This window comes from Aulonocara stuartgranti (genome assembly GCF_965226115.1).
Source record: "Aulonocara stuartgranti genome assembly, chromosome: 16".
In the NCBI taxonomy this organism is placed as follows: Eukaryota; Metazoa; Chordata; class Actinopteri; order Cichliformes; family Cichlidae; genus Aulonocara; species Aulonocara stuartgranti.
In genome coordinates, this window is record NC_138952.1 from 12,572,559 (window position 1) to 12,591,993 (window position 19,435).

Sequence of the window (19,435 nt, forward strand, 5' to 3'; positions counted from 1 at the left end):
TATTTACTTTGCAATACCTGCTGGCGTTGTACCTTTACGTCAACACAGTAGGTTTTACACTTCCGTTTAACCTGAAACGCGTCGGTACAGTTTGTTGCTGCTCCACCTCTGTGGTAATTTCTAGCAAAGGGTACACCAGAACACCGTAATGGCTAGTTTAAACACCGACGCAGTCTATCGGCGTGACTAGTAGGATCATTACGGTAAATGTAGGTTGCGGAGCCTGTGTGTGTCCGACAGACCGGGAGTTCCTCTGGAAGACACTACGCCGAACAGGTAAAGAATTTAACACTTCTTTGCTTTTAACAGCATCGTTTTAATGCAGCATAATATATTGCGATTGGCAGCGACTTAAAAAGCATGCGACATTGAATGGCTAGAAAAAGAAGTCCTTACACCCAGCAGTAAATTGACATTTCAGTGAGCTGAAGCTGAAATGATGAGGTGCCCCTCTGTGTCTGTGTGGATGGAAAAAGGACGCATTGTTCGTCCGAAGGATAAGTGAATCTGGGCTCCTGTGAGTCTGTGTGCTGTCTGAGCTGTGGTGTGAGCCGGTTTTAAGATGAAAAATGCTGCGAAATTCATCCGATAATAAATCACATCTTAGGAATAGATCTAGAAATCAGAATCCCAAGATAGGTAGAATCCACACTGACTGACCTAATTGATCCACTTTTTAATTTTTTGATGGGGTTCAGGAATAATGTCTGCATTGTGCTACTTAAAGGCTTCACCTACTGCGGTGACTGCGGGAACTTGGCTTGCTGCGGTGGCAGTGCAAGGCTATTGGGCTTTAGTAAGCCTATAACACATTTCGGAAAGCTGTAGGTAACTGTGATAAAATCATCAGAGGGAATCCCTAGAGAAATATGACATTAATTTCCAATCACCCCAGAAAGGAAAAAGGGGGTGCAAAAGGAAAAAAACAGGTGCTGAGTCATATTGGCGGGTCCTTCCCCTGATTGATCTCACAAATTGAAGCCCTGTATGTGCATGTCTGTTGTTGTCACCGTCGCCACTGCATTTAATGTTAGATTACAGTTTAGTTTATTTCATTTAAAGGCATTTTGAAAGACTTGATGTCTTTATTAAACCCAGCACAACAAATAACACTTTAAAAAAAAAAAGCCAGGGCTGTTACACCTCAGAGGTCTTTTTCTTCATACTGAAATGGCTATTAAGTAAGCTCATACATGATGGGTTCCTTACACAGTACATAGGCTTCAGTCCAGTCTCATTTACATACAGGCACTGGCTATTGATTTTCCTCCATCAAGTCCATTTACAGTTTGTGCACACATACATATAAATGCCTGATGCATTCAGGATGAGGCTGCCATATATTGAGTCATGCACAGCCAGGGAGGCTGCTGTGAGCTCCTCCTTGGTGAGGGATGGGGCTTTCATGTTTGTGAAGGACCCGGCTGGTCGTTCCACCTAGGTCTACATTTTGCCTGTTGGACGTAAATTCAGCTTTCTCAAGATGCTTCAGCCATCACATCCTTATATCTCTATGGCAAAGAGGACAAGAGGAACATTTCAAGAGCTTACTCCATGTTTGGATCTATACTTTGACATATTCTGGAGAAAAAAAGGCCAAAAAGCAACAAAACTGGAACATATGTAACATGCCTTCTGTTTTTTTCTTTGTGAAGTAAAGGTTATGATTTGCTTCCTTTAAATTGCATTAATATCGACACATTGCCTTTGCATTGGTGATTAATGATGTGTTTATTTTAGCATAAATGACTCCTTTTATATGGGCTTTATGTATTGATGAGAAGGTAAACAGTCTGAGTTTACTGATTGCGTTTCTGATTGTGTTTAGCCGGAAAGTTGACCTCTGATGCAAAATCTTTCTAGTGATAGCCCTTTTTTTGCTGAAATAACCAGTTGACGTTGAAGTATATGTATTAAAACAAACAAGCAAAAAAAAAAAGTCTAATTGTCTTTCTGTTGTCGAAATCTCAGATTAACTGAGAGTAAACTGAAGCTGAAATTATGAGGTTAATTAAGCATTTTGGCTCAAATGTGTAAAAAGAAGGGTTGATGGTTTCGGTATTAAATGTCACCCCTGTTTAAGTTGTTGGAAATAATATTGAAAGAATTCTAAGTAAAGTATTTGTTGTCTTACATGTATATATTGCAGGGCTGTGGTTTGTAATCTCAGCCAATAAGTGTGCAGAAACATTCTTAAAATTGATCGGATCTAATAAGCAAAACTGAAAACTTTCATTTGGCTGTAAGAGTGACAATACCGTTTGAGGTGCCAGTTAGGATGGGAATAGCACTGCAACCTGGCAGTTCACATTCACGTGTGGCGCCTCGCATTGTGGGTCAGCTTTACATAAGCCTTGTGTGTCAGTGAGGCAACCTAATCCTGATTCCTACAAAGATACTTAGTCAGCCTGGACAGTTATATACACACACACACACACACACACACACAGGCAGTCCTCCTTTGTCACATTCGGAGTTTGATGTAATGCTCCGTGCTTGTTTGTGTCTGTGTGAGACAGAGAAAGTGGGAAAGGCTCCCTGTATGAAAGAAGATAGACACTCAGTGGTATCTTTGGCTGCAGCGCCAACACACTAACACTCAACCGACATGCCTGCCAGCTAACTGCCAATCTCGCTCCCTTCTTTCTGTCCCTCTGGCAAAGGGAGGTATTCCAGGTTTTTGTAGAGATTAGCACACTGGTCAGCGTGCCTGTAAAGTAGTGATTTATAATTATCTTAAGGATCAACTAGGGGCACAGATTTTCTCATTGCTGAGTAATTGGTCAGTTATTTAATTTATAGGTTGATTGGTTTTGATTTTATCTCAAAAATTTGTAAAGCAAATTTTTCTTTTTTTAGAATCCACATTTGTATTAAATACGACAAAAATACTGGCAGTCCTCACATCTGAGAAGCTTTGCAGTTCACATATATGAAAACAGTTTATTAATGTTAATGACTCAATAGGACTGCTACTGCAGTTACTAGTAATAGTTGTTTATTCTTGTTGATGGCATAAACTTTTGCACTGAGATCCAGGATTCTTTCTTACACACTTGCACTTGAAATCGATCCTGTTTTGAGGAGAGAGGGAAATAGAAAAGCATATGGGGTTCATAAATAACTAGCAGGTCATTGATTAAGAGCTTGCTATAGTACTTTAGCTGACCACTTATATTCATTGTAACAGTGGGTAGTTCGGTGTCAAGGATGCATGGCAGGAGTTCTGTGTCACCAGGATAAGATCCAGCTTTACGTTCGGTATTCAGCAGACTTTGTTGTGCATGGTGTTTAGACAGTGCCTATGCAAAGCACCGGTATGAACGAATGCTTTCAGGTCAGGGACAGGTGAAGGGCAACCATCACCCGGAAGGTAATGTCTTGCTTGATGACAGCAGTTTATTGACACTGGGAAGCTTTGATTGATTTGAAGCTTTGATTGATTGTCCTATTCAGTAATGGTTCCTCCTTGTCAACTAAAGCTATCTGTACAATATGTAGGCTGAAGGATTGAAGCACGCAAAACTTGGTCACCACTCCAACCTTTAATGCAATCATATACAAAGCAGTTATTTCACTTAGGTAGTATTTCCATGTCATACCTGTCAAATGTCACGTTTAACCAATGCGATGCAGCTTTTAGTGACTTTACAAATTTTTCTTGTTTATACCGTGAACATCTTACCAATTCTTCCATTGCAATCTTCTCTGAGAGCAGATTATCAGTGGAAATAAAGCGTGTAAGTCGTAATCCCAGATCAGCATTGAAATGCTAATGGAAAGCAGAATGCTGACTTCACTTGTGCTCTTGACAGTCCTGTCAGCAAAAGAGCAATCACGCTGACAAGTCTGAGCTAACTAATTTACATTTTTGGCTACGGTTCAGGAGTGGCATGCCCCCGTGCTGACCTCGCCTGACTTGAAGCTAACGGACATCCACTTCCACACAGATTTCTACACGCTGAGCAGCGTGATGTTATATATGCTTTTATGTGTCTTGTGGAATTCTGTTCCTCAGCTTTGATTTTTATGCCCCGAGGGACAGCTGGGGTCAAGCCCAGTGGTCTTTAGTTTGCAGGAGGCTGAGATCAGTCAAGTCAAACCCACAACCGCCTGCCCCAACATCCAGACTCTCTCTGTCTTCCTGACACCTCTGGTTGGAGTATAGACAATGGCTGTTGGTTGCATACTGAACCTAAAGCACATCTCTTTAGTAATGTGGATAAAACCAAAAGCGTCCAAGCTTGAGCTTGACACAGAGATTTAAAATGTAGTTACACAGATATTTCAGAATGTAGTACTCTGACAGAAAAACCTCTCAATTATTTGAAAGTGCACTAGGCTGTTTTTTTATTTTTAAATTCACAAATTGCTTCCTCCTTATTGAAAATTCTTTGGACATGGAATATATTTGCTATTGCTATTGCCAGCACCTCACACTCTCAAATGGGAGCTCTGGCATGAGAATTCACATGAAAATTGGACTGTAGTGTTTTGTATTTACGCATGAATATGGAAAATGAGTCACCGTCCTTCCAATGTTGCATGTCAACTTTCTTATAGCAAAGCCTGTTGAGGATAAATAATATCCAGTCCTCAAGAAAAACCCCTAGAGTTTAAAGTACAAGGTGAGACTTGTATGGTGTAATGATGGTGCGATTTTTACTGCAGCGCCATAATTTGAAAAACAACAGTGTTTATTTTTTTGTCATCATAAAATCACTCACAGGTGACAGGAAGTGATAACATCAGGCAAGAAGCCACAGTTTCACGTACTGTTGGCAGTTCCAGTGTCCAAGCAAATCTTTGTCAAAGAATATGGCACACGTGGCATATAGCACTGATATGTAAGAGAAAAAGAACAGGTGCATGTGTTTACTATTCATATATGCATTTGTGCTTCAAGTCAAATATAGAAAATCGATAAAACACGAAACTTTATTGACACCATTCTGATGTCAGAAGTGTATATGGATGGATTTTTTTTTTCAAAGTAAAGAGAATATGGTATGTAGAACGAGAAAGAAAGCTGATATAAATATATGTGTGGGCTGAAGCAGGAAAAACATAAGGATGACTCACAACTCACCTAACTATCCTGTTTTTCCTCTCCTCTTGTGTGTGTTGTTTTTGCATCTGTGTTTGTGTACAACATCCCTCAGTCTTTGTGTGGGAGTCTGTGCTTAAGTGTGTGGGTATCGTTTACAGCTAAATAATGCTTGTGCTAAAGGAGAAAAAAACATCCCCCTCAGCATTTTCTCTGGTGTGTGATGTTGACTGCATCCCAGTGGCTTTATTTTGTGACATAATTCCGTCATTTAGGTTCTTTCAACCTGCTTCAGCCGATTCAGTGGTTCCTTGCGTTTTGCTGAATGCCTGATAACAAGGCTCATAGAAGAGTGTGTGGTCATAGAAATCCAGCTAAACGGCCAGCCCGTAAAAGAACTGTTGTGGAAGATGAACTTCAGGATTATGATTGTTTTGCAATAATCAAACTCTATTGTAGCCATACTGCAAATATCTCAATAGCATAATAACCCCACTAATCTTTTCTTTATTTATTTTTTGGCAAATGCTTGAGTAATATATGTTAGGCCTTTTTGCTTATATTTGATAGCCACTGTTCAACTGACAGGTAATGTAGAGAAAGAGAGATGAGTGATTTTCAGTAAAGATCTGATCGGTCTGGAATTGAACCTTAGACTCAGCTGATTAAGGCATTTTTCCCATGTGGCTATCCCCTAGCGGCTAGGGCCTAGCCACTTGAGTTGTCTTTGTTTATTCCATTTAAGGCTAAACTAAAATAACAGAATAACAAATACTGTACTGGAAAGCTCATCAGAGTGTTAGAAGTGATGAATATTTCTAAAATCTCACTGATGAGGATGATGAAATTCATTAGTGCGCTGATACAGTATATTGGTCAAATCCCTGAGTGTTTCACTGCCGTTCATTATCGGAGAGCCAAAACCCCTGAGATGATCCAAAAACAGCCATCTTCCCGCCCAGTGCCTACAAAATCCCTACTACCCTTCACATCCTTATTTGAAAGGGTTTAAAATGAAACAGATGTATCATAAATATCCTTCAGTCTTATCTACATTTTCCTCTTTGATTTCCTGCAATGATAATAGGCCTCACAACATGAAGCCCGATAGCAGTGTCCATCTCATAAATGAGAGACCCTGTCAATCATGAAGAGAAAGCTAAAGAGTCTGAAATCTTCTTGATGGGGTTTCTTCCCAGCAGAATTAAATGTAAACGTGTGAAGCCCTGGCTTAAAGGTGCCAATATGTGCTGCACTTTTTAGCTTGCATTTCATCTTATGTAAGGTGTGTCAGACATAACATAATATAATGTAATTATCCCACAAAAAATATGTTGTTTACACGTGTTCTTTGTCAGTCTGGGAGAAAACATACTTAACATACTGTAAGTATGGATCTCACCATGCAGATGCAGAATGTCAGTGAGCTTGCATAAATTGCTTGTGTTACAGCCTCTGTCAGGGTAATTGCATTTCACATCGCTTTGTTAAAATGCTTCAGTGTTACTGCTCTGTCTTCTGCCCTCTCGTCTTAATGGCTTTTCTTGATGGAGCACAGAGGTTGATGGTGACGCCCCCTAAGGTCTGCAACAGACCAGACAGGGGAGCTGCTGAATGACAACATTGCAGAGGAGTAATTATCTTTTGTGTTTCTTTCTCAAGCTAATGAAAAAAACAGTCAGAGAGCACTTAAGTGAATAGCGCTTTAAGACCTTCTTTCCACCTGCACATGTTGTTCAACACATGTTGACTGCATTATGTCATGAAAATGCAGGAGTCCATCACTGTCGGCATTAATGCGCCTCAGATATGTCAATTAGTTAATGCCAGGAATAGTCAGAGATGCATTTAATTACACTACCAACATGAGTGATGAAATGCTACCACTTTCAAAATTACCAAGAAGCGATAGGGTACTTACGATCGAGAAAATAGATGAGGATTACAGAACTGTGCAAAAGTCTGGAGCTACCCTTCATTTCTTTATGTATTGTTTCTGAGGAGCCAGGCTTTCTTGTAATTTTGGTCTTGAGCAATAGTTTTCCAGGCTTTCTGAAGGTCTTTCAAAGTTTTTCAGTCTGCTATTTGTACCTGGCCGATTTCAGTGGATTGCTTTTATTTGTTTGCTTTTAACACAGACCTATCAATCACTCAATCATTTTGAAAGCACCTAAGTCAAGAAATGAACCAGTGTTTTGGCTACATGGACAAAAAGATCCCGTTTTTTGTTGTATCTTTAGGTACTTTAGTTTTTAGCAGCCTGTCTCAAAAACACATAATTTGTTCCCATTTTATTAATTGAATGTATGAAAAATGGCAAAGGTAACTGTTTGGGAGGCATGAAATGGGATTTTTGTATCAATAAGTTTACTCTTATTAGCGCTATTAGCTGAAAAGGTGACATATCTCAACATGGTGTACATTAAGAATTTGAGGGAAACAGGCAAGTGGAGGAAGAGAGAAGCCTGTCTACAGAAGCTCACCAGTATCTGAAAGTCATGTCCTTAAAAATGGGAGAAAATCTCTAACAAAGACCTGACACAGGACCTGAGAGATGTATCTGGCTCTTCAGTTGAACGTCAGAAATATTTTCAGTGGAAGGGTGGCTGTCAAGAAGCAGTGTTGAGGATCTCACCAAAATTGGATATACTGTCAGATTTTGATCCACCATTGTCCAGCCAACATGATCCATCCATTTTATGCAGCTTAGTTTTTAATCCCAAACACACTGCCAATGCAGTAAAAGCATACCTGGAGAGAAAATCGCATAATAGAACACTTTAAGTGATGGGCTGACCTCCCAAGAGCCCAGACCTCAACATCACCGAAACAGCGTGGCATCATCTTGACAGAGAAGGTAACAAAAGGAAGCCAATATCCAAAGGAGAGGTTTGAGTGTCCTTCAAGAAGCCTGGAGAACTATTACTGACGCCAATTTCAAGAAATGACAAGAAAGGTTGTCAATAAGAGTTCAGGCTGGGTTGCAGGATAAAGTGGGCACAATAATATTGACTTTCAAGTTTGTTAGAATTGTACAAACACAGTTTTGCCTCATATATTGTATTTCCGTGCATGTTTGCACCCAATATGTTTCTCAGTGTCCTAGCAAAATATAAAGAAACCTTTGCACAGTCCGTTTGTTGATTATTGCTGTAGTTATGTGATTTTCTCTGCATTTCTATTACCTGGAGACAGATTTTTATACAACTTATGAAGCTAGTACTATTTGTTATTAGGAATGGAATCCAAAATACTTTATATAAAATAGACTAAATGCTGAATCACTATTTGGCCACAGCTAACATATGAATTTTTTTCTTCTTCATCGCCTGGCGTGTTGGCTTTCCTTTTCCCACCATATTGTCGGAAGTGTCACCAGACGCTTTGTAGAGTGTGTGATCTGTGATTTTGAACTTGTTGGGGATCTGTGGGAATTCAGAACGTAAAAGCCTACAAGTTAGACATGAGAAAAAACATGAATTATTCCTTCAATGTTTTGAAGTGTTGTTTCATCTCTTCAGCTTTCGTCTTCGGGGAAGCAAGTCGTCCCTCGTTCAGTTATGTCATAAACACTCACGCCTACTCATGTGAAAACCCACACATGGAACAAAAGCACATACACACAAGCACGCATTCACCCAGAGATGCAATTGCACAAACTACACATGGTTGTCGATTAGAATAGATGAGTCTTTAATCTGGTGGTTTGTGAACTCTTTTGATGGCTGTGTTTCACTTGATGTGTTGCGGCAGACTTTTCTCTTCTTGACAGGATTATCCTGTCAAATGACTGACGCCAGCTCCTATGGAAAGCTTCATCCATGCAACCTCAAACACTGTGGAGCTTTATTTTGAGATATCCACTGTCACAGCAGCACAGTCGAGGATTATAACTGGGCTTTTATTGTGTGCATTTCAGAGTGTTTGCTTCCTTTTCTGAAGCAACCTGTTGCTTAACTCTTTAGTAGTAGGTAAAAAAAAATGCCTTTTCTTCCCAGGGTTTCAGCTGAAACCCTATTTTTTTGATCTGGCTGTCACTCATCACATAATATACTCTGTGATGATGAGGCACTTGTGTAGTCAGAATATAAAAGGTAGATAAGTTTACAAAATCTAATCACTGATAAGAGATTTGTCGATTGCTTGGCAGAGAAACTAACTGTGAGTGCACATTTTAATCCACATATTCGATTAGGGGTTTGTCAAAAAGGTAAAAACAGAACTGAAGGTGCTTATGTAAACAGACAGCCTATTACTTTGTCAGAGAACAGAGGCAAAGCCAAATCCCACATGTACATAACTGGAAGATGATAGCCCATTATATCCTGTGCCAAGTAGAGGAGGCCATGAGAAGGTCACTGGCATACTGTCCAAAAACTGTGAGTGCACAGTTTCTACCACGGGCCGGGATGTGTGCATCAGCGGGTGCTGATTAAACAATGTGCCACAAAATGCAAAAACATTTAACTGGATTAGCGTTAGGTTGGGCAGGTTTAGACAGAATAAACTAAAAAACTGTAAACATAGAACTTGTATAGCTTGCTCATCCATTAGCTTTACATTTTCTCTAGTAACTTTACTCTTTTAACCACCTGCCTCAATATTTTACACTTAGGCCCATAATTTGACACAGTTTTTGCATTTTTTTTGCCTATGTACACAACCACAGTGGATTTTTTTTATTAAACAGTCAATATCTGATGGGAGTACAGATATTCAGCTTTAATTTCAGGGAAATTTTGCTTTATTTGTTTAGGAATTACAGTTATTTTTCTACATAGTATTCTATTCTCAGAGGCCCAAAATCGGACGATCGTGGCTCAAGAGTTGGGAGTTCGCCTTCTAATCGGAAGGTTGCCGGTTCGAGCCCCGGCTCAGACAGTCTTGGTCGTTGTGTCCTTGGGCAAGACACTTCACCTACCGCCTACTGGTGGTGGTCAGAAGGGCCGATGGCGCGATATGGCAGCCTCGCTTCTGTCAGTCTGCCTCAGGGCAGCTGTGGCTACAACTATAGCTGCCTCCACCAGTGTGTGAATGGGTGGATGACTGGGTGTGTAAAGCGCTTTGGGGTCCTAGGGGGGACTAGTAAAAGCGCTATACAAATACAGGCCATTTACCATTTATTTACCAAAAGTATTTCGACAAACTATAATAATGTTAAATAAGGCTTATTTTGTTATGTTGTTTTTCCTTCTTTGAGATTTTCTGCTAGGCTTCTACTGCAGCCGCTTTCAGTTGCTGATTGTTGTCTCCACCATTACAACACATAATTTAGTATGCTTCAGATCATGCTGCATTAATTTACTCTTCCCATCATTCTGGTACAAGTTAAACTGTCCAAATATTTTTCCACGACTGTGCGGGCTTTTTTAGCTGGTTTCAGGCAAAGTCTAGTCTGTCTTTTTCAATCTTGAGTGTAAAGAACGGTTTGCAGTTTGCAGCCCTCTGTATTTTCCTTCATGACGGCATCTCTCGATTACAGAATTTGACAATGATATGACTATCATATCGTGTTAAAAGTCTCATTGACTTGGTTAGATATGGTGAAGTTGTATTTATTTATATTTTAATAATTCACCTTGTTCACATTTTGTCATCTTTCAGGTCTTTTGATGTTGGTGAGTTGGTCAGTGCATTTATTCTTAATAATCAACAAACTTATTAATTTGAGCCTAATGACGTCTTCCCCACTTGCATTGACATCTCCTTGGGAACGAACCTCACCTGTCCGTGGATACTGCTTATCAGTAAGTTGTGTAATTAATTCTGACTCTCCAAAAAAAGGGGGACTGTGCACAAAAGTGACTGTAATTCCTCAACAGTGAATGCAAAATTTTGTAAAACTCACAGTGTCTTTGAAGCTGCAACCGCGTTGTGATTGTTTGATTTAAAAGCGACTGTGGTGGTGTGCAGAGGGAAAAGTGCAAAGTTTTCCATTTGTCCAACAAAACATGGACTTAACCGTAATTCATAATGAAACTGTAGCGGCAAAAATGTAAGGGCTGACAAAAAAAAAAAAATCACACAAAGCCATCCAAAAATACAACGCTTATTAGACTACCAGGATTAAGAGCTAGTGTATATATGACTAAATGTGAGTGGAAACTTCCCTATTAGAGGAAATTCTAGGATTACAACAAAGGAACAGGGGATGGGATTACTGTACTGGTAGATCACATGCATACACACAATAGGCTTTTGTATGACTGATAAAGAGTGGTAGGAGGAAAAATTGGAGTGTGAGACAACCTTTGTTGTTGACAGGTCATATTGTTAATTATAAATGACTTCTTAGAGATAACAGATGGATAGTATCATAAACTAATGAAATATCTGCAAACCAATTTTTCACTGTCTTATAGCAAATTATTTCCACAGAAATGAAAATGTGTTCATTTGTATTTCCAAACGGTATTAATAGAGGGTGCATTTATTTTGACCTTCATCCAAACAAGGCAATGAAACATGATGTAGCACTAAATAAAAGTGTCTGTCATATCAGACCTGTGACATATTAGATAAACAACTGTGGCGAGGATTTCGGGATCTCAGCTTTATCAGGATTCTTGGCTTACTAAAGAAGATATTAGGGCTCAATTTTAGCTGCTCCTCTCAGACATATAATTTGGTCATTTTGGAGTAGGATAGAGGAGGATGCATATTAAACAGCTATTGTTTTTCTCTTTCTCACTTTAAGTATTTCCATGATGTGTAAAGCTCATAATGTTTTGTGAAACATATTAAGCTTAGTCCTGCTAATCTTAAAGGTTATTCTGAAATCTTTTACAAAGCTGTGATCTCACCTGGTGTGCCCATATTCAGTGTATTTGAGCGAGGCAGATGTGCCCACATGCATGTTAGCAGTCCAGACTAAACCCCACTCTGAGTGGCCTTAATTGATTTTAGTAAGCCAACTAAAACCACCAGGCTTAGGTTAGCTAATATTTTTTGCTTTCACCCAATGGTAGCCATTAAGTCAAACCACCCACTATTATCACACATGCGCGCGCGTGCACACACACACACGCACACACACAGAGTAAAGCATGCTGCTCTTTCACGGCCTTCAATCTATCTGCCTCTTGTCAGCAGGCATTCCCTTTCTTTGATTTGCTCATTGCGGTGTTCTTCCATGTTGTGATAACTGATGTTATGTGCCCTCTCTTGTTTTCGGTAGCATGGGCCAGAGACACGAAGACGGCTAAAAGAATCCCGGGGAAGAGGGAGAATGGTTTGTTCACCCTGCCAGTTCTCTCTTCATATGTAGCCACTGCTTGCAGGGCATAGCCTTGAGAATGCAAGACTGGATCAAAAATGATCCGCTCCGTTTCCTTCCTTTGTTTCCCTCTTTGTGTATATTTCAGAAAAGGGTGTATTTATTCAGCCATTGCATTAAACATCCATTTTTCCATGGCAACCAGGCACTGATGATCCATTTAGGATGTGTAGATACAGCATTGCTCACTCCTTTTCATTTCTTTTACATTAGGCCAGGGAGAAATCGAGTGGGAAGGCACTGATAGCTGATAAGCTAAAAAACATGAAGTTATTTGGTTTTATTAACAACTGATTGAAACACAAAGATTTAACCATTTTCTGGTAAAACAAAATAGACACACGGTGCCAAATTACTAAATAATATGTAAGAAGACCCTCTCAGTATCTTTTATTGGATTGGATTAAGGTTACAATTTGTGCTTTATCTGTGGTTTGAAATAATGTGAATACAGTACTTTGTCTTTTGGAGCAAATACAATAACGCCTGACTGCATTAGTATAACCAGAAATTATAAACCGAAGGTTGAATATGTTGAATTTTACCGTGGTATTCTTATTCCATTTGTCTGTCAAAATGATTACACAAAAACCATTTGGCTGAATTTCATAAAACATGGTTGAGAGGTACAGTAGTGTGGAAATGTGTTCTTAATACAGTGGAACCCCGACTTACGAAATTAATTCGTTCCAAAGGGTCTTTTGTAAGTCAAAGCACCTTTTTCCATCGCCTTTTGAGTGAGGCGATGCTGGCTGAAGACAAAGTTCTTGGTGGAGGAGGAGGTGGCGGAGGTTGAAGAAAGCATACGTATACATGCATACATGCGTACATGTACATGTAACATTATGGAATTGAATTTAATGTTTCTATTTTATCTATTTCGTTACGCAGGCATTTTGCCGTACCACGGGCAGAAATATTGCCATTAAGTGCCTTCGTAACTTGAATTTTGCGTTAAATGGGGTCTTCGTAAGCCGGGGTTCCACTTTATTTTGATAAGATGATGTAAAGTCTAAAGCCTTACTGAAGTGGCACATTTAGTATCAGTCCCTAGGGGCAGCAGAGCATAGGTTTATTCTTCAGAACAACATTAAATCACACGTGAGATGTTCTCAGTTTAAGGTAAAGACACAACCAGATAAGTTTCCTCGCTCACTTGATAAGCTTTATTCTGCTTAAACAAGCACTTGGTTTAAGTACAGTCAATTCATGCTTACCAGTATTTTAGTGCCTCTCGTGTCACTATTGGAAAAAATACACTTAATGTGATGCTGACACGAAATGTGACCATACATTTGCATTATTTTTTTGTTTGTATTTTCTGTTCATACCTTCATAAACAGGGACTCTGTTTTGTATATAAATTTGATCATCTTTTAAATTAAATTCTTTCAGATGTATTTGGTGATTAAAAATTAAAGTGGAAGATAGTCATGATTATGACAGACCTTTTACAACTCTTTCTGCCAACTCTTTCTTTTCTATCTAAAAATTGATAAAATGTTTCTGTAGTTCAAGATGTGTGCAGGCTTGACAAAACAGACAAGAAATTATATTAACAAAGTCTTGATTTATGTGGTCTGTCATTCTGAATTCAGGACTTTAGAGGTCACTGGTGTTTTAGTCGCTCTACTCCCTTCCATTTTCTCAACCACATTCAAACCTTGTTGGCTCCTCCCTGTTTTCTTTGCAATGATAAATGTGCTGAGAGTAAATGAAAATTATAACCAAGGTCAAGTTATTGTATTTAGCTGATGGGGGTTGTGCTTTTTCTAATTGCGTTATATATCATGTAGGGGTAAAAGTGCAATACTGGTTGAAGTTATACCTCAGTTGAGCCTTATCGATTACTTGACATCTTGCAGAATTAGTTTGGTCATAGACCGTATTGGGCTTCTTTTTTTCCTCTTTCTTTGATTTCCTTTATAGGAAATGTGGCTGTTTACAGTCGGGGAAATTGTTATTTGATCCACTTGCTCACTTACAAAGAAATCAAATCTTATTTTTATGACAGTTTCATTTTAATGGAGACAGAATATCAACTGAAAATCCAGTAAAAACATATTAAAGCTTATAAATTGATTTAGTACTTGGTCGTGGAATCGTTGTATTTAGTTTGTGACCAAGTTTGCACACATCTGATGACTGATTCTGGGCAACTCCTCTTTACTGAAACTCTTAAATCCTTTAGGTTTATTGACTGCGACTTGGCAACTCGATGCTTCTTTTCTATAGGACTGAGGTCTGAAGACTGGCTAGGCCACTGCATGAACTTAAAGTGCTTCTTCTTTAGCCACTGCCTTGTAGTTTGGCGGTGTATTTTGGGTCATTGTCCTGCTGGAAGACACATCATTCACCATCTTCAGTTTTCTGGCTTTTATGGTACATGGTCCCATCCATTGACCCATCAATGCAATGTCAGCGTCGACCTGTGTCGACAGGCTAAAAGCATATTGTTACCACCACTGTGCTTGACGGTGGGGATAATCTCTAGATACTCAGCATTTCTCTTCTAGTTGATGTCAGAGAGCTTGTTTATGGTTTCATCTGACCACAGCACTTTCTTCCAAGCCTCCTCTGAATAATTTAGGTGCCTACTGGCAAACTTAAGATGGGCCTATGCATGTGCCTACTTAAACAGGAGGACCTTGCATCCCAACGGCCTTCAGATCATTAGCAAGCTCCTCCCTTGTAGTTTTGTGCTGATACACCACCTTTCTCTTGATTATCCTCACCCCATGAGGCATGATCTTGCATGGAGCTCAGGACCGAGGGTGATCAATGGTTATCTTATACTTCTTCCATTCCCAAATAATTCCACCAACAGTTGTCACCTTCTCACCTAGCTTCTTGTAGGCCATTCCAGCCTTCCGGACACATCTGCTTTGTACATATAACAAGCTGAGAACAGGAGTATCTGTAATTGATTGGCTGTGTGCCACATGGGTACAAAGCCAATTTCTTGGAGCCAGAATTCTGGCTGGGTTAAAGGGGATCAAATACTTATTTTACTTTTTGTTTGTTTGAGTTTAGAGTGGATTATCTTCACTCTAAGTACTCCAGAGTTATTCAAAAACCTGTAATTGCTCCAAGATTTTGGTTTGATTATCTGTTGACCACCTCACCATATCAAACAGTCAAACACGGGATTGTCCCCCAAAATTTGGTCCGGCAGATTTAGTGGACATCTCAGGAGTCTAACTCCCTACATTCCCTTCAAGGTTTATCAGTAGCAGCCTGAAAAAAGACCAAAAAAAACCTTTTCCCTCCTTCTGACATGAACCTTCACTTAGGCTGAATCAGCTAATGCTGTTATCAGTTGCTATGGAGACTGACTGAGTTAGGATGTTGCTGTGGAAACTGAGCAGCAGCTCATTACCACCCACAGCAACCCTCCACACTCGCTTGAGCAGCACCACACAAATACATAGCTCATACACACTCATTTAAATACACACATACACAGTAGATATGTTTTTTTTTCATGATGTATCAGCCGTAAGTATGATTAATATTGCTTTTATTTAAACCTCACAGAGATACAGTGACATGGTGCACACACCTGTACAAATGTGTAGGAATTTTGCGGTGCTTTTATTAAAATTTTGTATTAACAGGTAGCTCACCGTGGGTTTCACGTGAGTCAGTCTCTTAAAGATTAAATTACCACTCCGATCTTTGTGACAGGAGCTAATCACTAACCAGCACTTTCATTATCACTGCATTTAGCGTGTTGCTTCCAGGTGCGCTCAAGCTGAAATTTGCTCTCCGTCAGCCCTTTTTCACCCCAAACACTCAGAGAATGTCACAGTAGGAAAGAAAGCACACGTGTTACTAATATTATTCTGTTCAAATGTTCCAGTAACCCACGGCAGTGTGACAGTAAAACCAACATGAATACAATAGCAGCCACTTGAAACTGAAGAAATGGAATTCGGCCATTCTTTATTCTTCTAATTAAAACTGGTGCCTTTCCTACTGTGACATGACAAAATGTCTGCCGTGGAAAGGGCCTGGGTGGGAGGGGGCAGATGTGGTCTCTCTTATTTGCAAATGGATCCTGCACTTGTTTGTTTCCAGCAGTCTGGGTTTAGTCTGGGTTCAACTTTTTTCACCTCACAGTCATACCTTTTTACAACGCCATCCATTTCCTGACTTGCCTGCTTTTTGCGAGACCATGCTAGTGAATTTTGTCTTTTAAAATGTAGTTTTATCAGTGTAAATAAGAGGAATCATTACAAATCTGAATGAGAATGATTTTCTCCCCCTACATATAAGGCTTGTTCTATTATTTTAATATTTTTCACAGGGATTTAGTCACAAACTAATCTCTCCCTTAAACAAAATTGCATTCAGTAAGCAGTGTAACAACCACATATGTGTAATTAGCGTGGCATGTTACACTTGTTTACATGAGACGATGTTGATATTAGTCATCTCTGTCCACAAGTCTCTGTTAAAATGTAAATGCTGAAGAAAATCTTGACCCATGCACTTGATCAGGGCTTTCTCTCCCTGCTGTTGTTTATTAATTCAGTAGTAGGGGTGCTGCCTGCTGTGGCTCAGTGTTTCACTGCTCCCCTGATAGTTTCCGCTGTGATACTGATATATTCAAAAACACACTCTGCACACTGCCTGAGAAGTCCGTAGAATTGACTTTGCAGTGCACCCATATGGCATTTCATTCTAGCTACTCGAAGCACAACATTGGACTACAGTCAAGTGTATTAGCACAGTGTTCTCTATAATATCGTAGTGCTAAAATTATCTTTTATATATGTAGGCCAGAGGACAGAAATTATATTAAGGCTATAATTACACAGGACATGTCTTTTGTCCACGAAGGTACGTTTTCTAAGTGTTATGTACGCTACTTGTGCACACCTCAGTCTTTGTTTGACTTTCTGTTTCAGATGCATTGGGTGATTATAAAAATCCATTTAACATGGATGTTTGTATTCCAATTATGGGCCTATTAACATGCTACACCGCACATGTTGCCATGATAAAACATTTGCAGGCTACACCAGAGCTCCGTATAAGCGAGTCCATCAAATCTCCCTGTCTCTTGTTGGTTCACACTTGATCGACAGAGCTTTGTCATAAAAATGAAATCTGTCGTCTCAAGCATTTTGTCACTGCATCTGCTGCTGAACCCTCAAAACAGTTAAATATAGAAATTAACCAGCACATTTTTTGTTTCTTGATGTAGTAAAAGCGTCACCCACTGTAGGACATATCTGGCTATCCATATGGTCACTGACACAGCTATAAATACTGTACTGTATCGTCATTCACCAGCAGAGAACACACACAAGCTTCTACTTAATCATAATGGATTAACTATCGGGTGTTGTGTTTTGGGATGTAATTCCCAAATCTCCCAAACTCATTTTAAAACTATGAATGCACTGTAGTAATTCTTTGTGGACTGCTGTATATATAAACATCTCCACACATCGATGTCACACATGCAGTTGGTAAAATTCACACTCACAGACTTGACAATGCCAGTGCACATACTGTATCAAAGTACTCACTATTGAACAAACCATTAGCACTGGTACTCTTAAAAATGTGAAGGCTGATCATGAGATTGTTTTGCCACATGCAGTAATTCTACCGTGGCAGTGAAAATGAAAGCTGCATCCACCTGCACTCAGCAGCAAGTGGGCACAGCCAGAGGCGGTCTATGTGTGCCCGATGCACACATGGTGCACCTGTTTGGGAGTGCGTTGCACTGTAGGTATTTGTGTAGTGATATGTTTGTGCGAGACTGGGGAGTGTTCATTAGCTTATTGGTAATGTAACTGACTGGTGCTGTTTATAGTGGAGCCCACGCAAACTCCTAAAGAAGCTGTGAAAACGCTTGTTCTCTTGTAAAGAGCACCACCAACTGAAGCTCTGTGTCTGACACCGACAGAGCAGGCACTTTATTCCGTAATACATATGGTGTCTCAGCGCAGGGAAATAGCGCAGAAACACAGAGTTGAAAGAGGTAAATGAGGTCTCGGCAGCAGTGGGTTTAGTCAATAGAGGAAAAAGGAGAGGAAAAAAAATCTAATTTTAGCGAGGTCATTTATTCTTTATTGTGCGTGAACCCTTTGTTATTGCTAGTATCTTCTCTTCTTTTTATACACAGTAAATTGCACTGAACAAGGAAAAAAAAGAGTTGGGGAGAGGAAATTCACTTCCATAATTTAAAGTAGAAAAAAAAAGCTTTTCTTCTTTCTCATCCCCCAGCTGATTTCTGTTTTCATTTTCAAGGGGAAATTAAAAGTTATTTTGGTTCACTTTGGAGAAACCACTTGTCCGACATGTTTTAGCTCTCTAAAACACTCGCACTAAATGCAGTGTGCATATTTTATAATAATATCACTAACAGGGCTGGGCCATATCATACCGTTCACGGTAATACCGGTATAATGTTGGGCAATGATAAGAAAATGAAATATTGCAATAGAATATGGGTAAAACGTGCATGCGCAGTACCTTTGTTTTCATACGCACATGACGGAAAAAGCATGGCGGCGACGGAGAAAGAGGAGGGCGAATGCGGATCGTTGAATGAAACGGATGAACCAGAATTGGTTTGTAAAAATGCTGCAACGTCAGTGGTGTGGAACTGGTTTAGCTTTCGTCCGTCAGATACACAACAAAGCACTATTTTTGGTAGAGCATGCTAGCGGGCCGTCGTTATTACCGTGTTTTTTGGAAAATACAGCACACTTAAAATCAATCCTTTGATTTTTCTGAAAATCGACAGTGCCCCATATAATCCCGTGTGCCTTATGTATGAATTCTGGTTGTGTTTACTGACCTCGAAACGATTTTATGTGGTACACAGCGCTCGAAAATCTGTCAAATGTTTTAGTACGGCTTTGCTAAGCTATGAAGCCGCACCGCTTGATGGATTGTCGGAGCATTACGGCTATCGTAATCAGGAGCCTCGCGGAGGGATACGTACTGTGCTTCAACATAATATTACCATATTGTGTGTGTATAACCTCTTTTTAAGTTTTGTGGATATTATACGTGGTTATGCTGAGGATATGTCGGCCAATTTCCACTGGAAATGCCTTTTGGTTAAACTGTCAGCAAAGAATTTGCAT

General features: G+C 39.7%; 1 protein-coding gene across 1 annotated transcript in view; it reads left to right on the top strand.

The window, feature by feature from the left end:
• The first annotated feature begins 190 nt into the window (after positions 1 to 190).
• map2 (microtubule-associated protein 2) overlaps positions 191 to 19,435 on the top strand; it is a 99,828-nt gene continuing 80,583 nt past the window's right edge. Inside the window, exon 1 of the mRNA XM_082508869.1 lies at positions 191 to 276. The gene's annotated coding sequence lies outside the window, so the exon portion shown is untranslated. The remainder of the gene's footprint in view (positions 277 to 19,435) is intronic.